Source organism: Bos grunniens, chromosome 12 (assembly GCF_055505025.1).
Source record: "Bos grunniens cultivar Pamir isolate PY7600 chromosome 12, Bosgru_T2T1.0, whole genome shotgun sequence".
NCBI classification, from domain to species: domain Eukaryota; kingdom Metazoa; phylum Chordata; class Mammalia; order Artiodactyla; family Bovidae; genus Bos; species Bos grunniens.
In genome coordinates, this window is record NC_141176.1 from 25135680 (window position 1) to 25141464 (window position 5785).

The window sequence follows — 5785 nt, forward strand, 5'->3', positions numbered from 1 at the left end:
TATTTTACTTATTTATTATGCTATTGTCTGTCTTTTCCACTAGAACACGAATTCCTTGAAGAGTTTTGGTCTATTTTGATTACTGTTAAACCCTAAGAGCAAAGAACAATCCTGGCATATAGTAGGTAAGCAATAAATATTTGCTGAAGGCACGAACACTTCTTCATCAGAAATGAGTCTGCCCCATGGAGGGGCTCTGTGTGTGTTTTGTGTGTGTGTCCCTCACTCCCAGCTGCTGTGGAGCTGAGACATCTTTGTGTCCATGCTCTGTAGCAGGGCCCTTGCTCAGCGTTCCTGGCTCCAGCTCGGGCACGTCCATGAGAAAGGAGCCTGTGTGGGACCTATGTTTATAGTTAGGTAAGAGAGTAATAGCCTGTGATCTTCTCTCCATTTTCAGCAGGTTCACATTTATCCTGGCCTGCAGAATATTGTGAAGTTTAATATTTGGATATATAGTTATTCCTTAGCCACCTTTGTGAATAAATGTTTTCCTAAACATATCTATTAAAAATGACAATTTCTGAATGAAAGGATGAGAGAAGTAAAGAGCAGTAGTTGCAGAACTTAGAGACTGATTTTTTGGGTTGAAGTCCTGATTCTGCACTCACTAGCTTTGTGACCTTTGTCAGTTTCCTTATCTGTAGAATGGGAATAATGATAGTATCTACTTCAAGGACTGTTTGGAGTGAATAAGATGCTTTAAAAAGTGACATGTATGACAGTAGTGACTGTGTGTTGGCAATTAACGTTATTTGTCATTATTATTATTCCTGCTTGAATAATGGTCTTGAGCTAAATAAATTTACTTTTATTGGCAGTAGTAAGCATGTTTAGATACTCTTAATGTTATTACAATGACATTGTAGTAAGCAAATGAATCTGGCATTTTATTAACCAGAACTGCCCTAGACTGGCATTTATACCTACAGAACAAAAAAATAATGTTCATGATGATCATTCTGCTCACTGGGAGATCTTGAATTAGCTTCTGAATTATTGAAGTTACTATAGCTTTGGGGTTGAGTGGATTTTGTTATAAAGAAACTATAAACTACTTTTTTTGCAATATGATAATCTGGAAGTCACAATGTGCAAAAGCTCTTCAGTAAGTTTATGTTCTTGAATGCCAGGGAGAAGTAGTGCAAAGACTCCTCAAAATATAAGGACAGTCTGGGAACCAGTGATACTCTGTGCAGCTAAACAGAGCATATTGGGAATCCAGAGGTGCTGGTTCACCGGGCAGCCCTGGATGATCTGGGCAAATATGCAGGGGCCTTCAGGTTGCCTGATATCTCCAGGTACCATCTCATCCCACCCTGACATTCCTAGGATGACTGCAAGTTTGACTGTAACCCCAAATTTCTGATCACTAGCAGGTTTCATCCTCGACCTGTGTCTCCACCATTATCACTCACATTCTGATACAGGACCCCAGAGCCCACAGACCTTGGGAAGGGGATAGGCTGGAGTTAGTCAACAGGGCTGTTCAGGGAAACAGTAGCATGAGTTCTTCCCCTTACGTGTCTTCGCTGAGGCCGTGGGAACTTAGAGAGGGAGCGGAGGGAGCAAGATTACAGCAGCACAGAAAGGGACAAATAAATGGAAAAAAAGAAAGTGGAAGTGGAATTACATTCATGAAGGTAGGGAGAGCAGATAGTAGGCAGAAACAAATGGAAAAATTTGAACTTTTAGGAGCCAAAAGTTCTACAGAATATTTGCCTGATATTTACATGTACAGTACTAATTAATCACCACATATTAAGCAATGTGATGTTAGATGATTTATATACCATTTCTACTTAATTTTGACATCCTGTAAGTGTGATATAAGTGTTAGTTGCTCAGTCATGTCCAACTCTTTGCAACCCTATGGACTGTAGCCTGCCAGGCTCCCTTGTCCATGAAATTCTCCAGGCTGAAATACTGGAGTGGGTAGCCATTCCCTTCTCCAGGGGATCTTCCTGACCCAGGGATTGAACCCAGGTCTCCTGCATTGCAGGCAAATTCTTTACTGTCTGAGCCACCAGTGAAGTAACTATTCTCTTTATGTCATTAAGGTCTTAGAGGCTCAGAGAGGTTGCTTTAGGTCACAGAGGTAATATTTAAGGCTCAAGGATTTGAACCACCTGTACCTGAATCTACATGTGCCTGTGTTCCATGACACATAGAGTGATTTAAACAGGGCAGGTAGATAACTGAGGATAAACTACCCAAAAATGTCAACTATTTGCCAGAGGCTAGAGTCATAAGGAATCAGCCATATAGTAGATGAAGCATGACAACTCTTTCATCAATAGAATTTTAAAAGGAGAAAAATTTTACATACTTCAGCTTTACTGTGGTATTAGTTTTATTGGAACATTAGTCACACATGATGTTAAAAATACTGGAGAAAGAGTTACATGGACTGAAAATGAAAGACTTTAGACAAGGGTCAAATGGAGACAAAAGAGGAGAGGGTTGGAGGGAAAGGGTGGGGAGGAGGGTAATCTGAGAAAGTGGGGAAGTCGGGGGAGGAGAGGGAGAGAGGAGGGGGAGAGGTGAGAGTTTGGAGGAGGAAGGGAGTTGTGTGGCAACACTCATTCTAAGCTAAGATCGTTTCCATGGCTAGAAGATGAACAGATATTTGTAGCATGAAGAACTACTCTCCACCCACTCCCATACCCCACTCAGGGAGGATCTGAATAGAACTTTTTGTCCATCTTTGGTCTGTTTTCCACAAAGCAGCTAGAGTAATCTTTCTTAAACATAAATTCAGTGATTTAACTTTTCGGCTTCAAACCCTTCAATGGATTCCCCCTGGTCTCTGAATAAAACCCAAATCCTACTATAACCTTCTGTGCGTGCTTGCTAAATTGCTTCAGTCATGTCCAAATCTTTGAGACCCCATGGACTGTAGCCTGCCAGACTCCTCTGTCCTTGGGATTCCCCAGGCAAGAATACTGGAGTGGGTTGCTATGCTCTCCTCCAGGGGATCTTCCGGCCCAGGAATCAAACCCATGGCTCTTAGTCTCCTGCACTGAGAGTCCAGTTCTTTACCACTAGTGCCACCTGGGAAGCCCCTATAACCTTCTAGGCCTGCATAATCTGCCCCTGCCCACCACTCCAACTTCATAGGAGCTGAGACTTTTCCTGCCACAGGGCCTTTGCACACATTGCTCCCTTTGAAAAAATACTCTTCCCAGCATGCTTCAGTGCTCATATGTGATCTCATCACAAACGCTGTCCCTGACCACCATATCTTAAGTGAGTTTCCCTTCTTATCTATCATTTTACCATTTGATTCTCTTCATAGTGCTAATAGTAATTGTGATTATGCATATTGCTTTTTATTTGTTTCTGTATCTTCTTCACTAAATTTTAAGCCTCCTGAAGGAAGAAACTATATCTCTTTGCTATACCTGCTGCCAATGGTCTTATTTGTTTATTTAATAAATACCTGATGATAATGATGTCTCCCTACAGTGTTCAGGGTGGCACACACCATCCCTCAGAATGGATCAGATCTAAGCCCTAGTGGTAAAGAATCTGCCTGCCATTGCAGGAGTCGCAGGTTCAATCCCTGGGTCAGAAAGATCCCCTGGAGGAGGAAGTGGCAACCCCCTCCAGTATTCTTGCATGGAAAATTTCATGGACAGAGGAGCCTGGGGAGGCTACTGTCCATGGGGTCGTGAAGAGTCAGACACAACTGAGTGCACACAGACAAGATAAAGAAAAGCAGTCAGTGCTTGCAGTGGTTTGATGAGGTCTCTGAATAGTCAGGTGTGGAGTGAATACCGGGGTCAGTGAGCTCTGCTGTAATAAAAGGAGTGGTACTAGAAATCGTCTCGTACAAACTAGAGATGTTTAGGCACGGCTTTGAAGTCAAAGAATGAATAAGGAAGAACTAGTGTGCCCTGCTCACCGTTGAGGGCAGGGTTGTAGTGAAGTCAGCAGACTGTGAAAAATGATGTGTAGACTTTGAACACTGAGAATTGCTGTTTGTTCCTGGGAGATTTGTGTGTGAGTGTATGCTACACACACACACACACACACACACACAGGGTTCTAAGAGCTGCCCACTGGTGACCAGGAAGAAAGATCACGGTTGTCCTCTCAGGGGACAGCCTGAAGAGAGCCCTGGGAGCCCCAGAGCTCCTGTCAGACTCTTCCCCCAACCACCCACTGGAACCACCCCCCACCCCTCCATGCACCCTGTTCTGTCCTGAGTTACTCAGGCCCTGGGAAATGCAGTGCTGAAGTGTGAGTTCTGTGTGCTCTGCCAGGTAGGAGGGATCCTAGAGGACTTCCTGAAGGACAGGGGACCTGGTGTTGGTTTGAAGTGGGAGCCTTGGGTGGGGGAACGGCAGACCTTAGGCAGCACGTCTAGACACTGGCATTTTTCTTGGAGAATGGTTCATTTTCATTCACTGGTTCATTCATATGCTATTGCTTTCTTTTGGATTGTGGGAATAATCTAGTTAGGATACCGTGAAATACATTTTCTGTCATTTTATAAATCTCGTTGGTGACCCCCATCCTCTAACCTAGTCTGTTATAGGCACACAAACTTGTGAAACAGGTACTTTTCGCATATCCCTCTTCCCGGGAGCCCAATGTGATGACAGCAGTTTTCCACCAGGGAGGGTGGCCTGGAGTTCAGCCACTCCCTCATGGGTGGGGCTGTGAGCTGTGTGTTGGGGAAGGGGACACTTCTCTCAGAGAAACAGCTGTTACTTAGGCAGTAGTCCAGAGGGAAGACCTCCCTGGTCTCCACAAATACCTCAGGCAATATATGTGACCCTGAGCTTCCGTGGTGGCTCAGATGGTAAAGAATTCGCCTGCAATGCACGAGACCCATGTTCAATCCCTGGGTCAGGAAGATCCCCTGGAGAAGGGAATGGCAACCCACTCCAGCATTCTTGCCTGAAGGATTCCATGGACAGGGGAGCCTGGCAGACTAAGTCCATGGGGTCACAAAGAGGTGGACATGGCTGAGAAACTAACACTTTCACTTTTCCCAACCTAGAATTCATCGAACACTATTCAATAGGATTCTTACCTGGAGAATCCCATGGACAGAGGAGCCACCTGGCAGGTTATACTCCATGGGGTCTCAAAGCGTTGGACACGGCTGATTAACACTTTGACTTTCCTCTGCCACCGTGTGTCTCACTGACCATGAGCATCACCCAGGGTCCTTGTTAAAAATACCGGTTCTCTGGCTCCCTCCTGAGGTCTGGACTGTGGCCTGGGAATATTTCCTGAATAGTTCCCAAGCATCCAGGTGATTCTTCTGATCAGGGACTTATGGAACTCACTGCCCCAGAGGGAGGGGACCCTTCAGGGGTGGGGAGAGGCTGGCATTTTGACCACTCTTTATTGATCCTGCTTCAGTGAGGACTTGAAGGAAAAGCCTTCCCAGGAGAGAAGCTTGTGGACTGCCTCACTGAGAACAAACAATAAGAGAAGAGCCAGGCTTCCAGTGGGCTTGATTTCTTTATTTATAAACCAGTCTTCCAACCTTCCTGAACTTCTTAACACAAATTCAGCTCAGGTTGTAGAGTCTGTTTTCCTGGCAAGCTGGGAGTGAGAAACCCTATTTTATGTCTTTGAATGTTGCTCCCAATCGCTAACCTTGAGAGCTGGAACCATCGTGGAGGGGAGTTGGGGGGTGGGGAAGGGAGGGGTGTGCCTGAAAATTAAAAAAAAAAAAATTAGTTTTAGTCCTAGAAGCCTTTAGATCTCTTCCAGAAGGAAAGTGTAAAGTTACCCCCTTAGAACAGACCATTCGCAGATTATACTG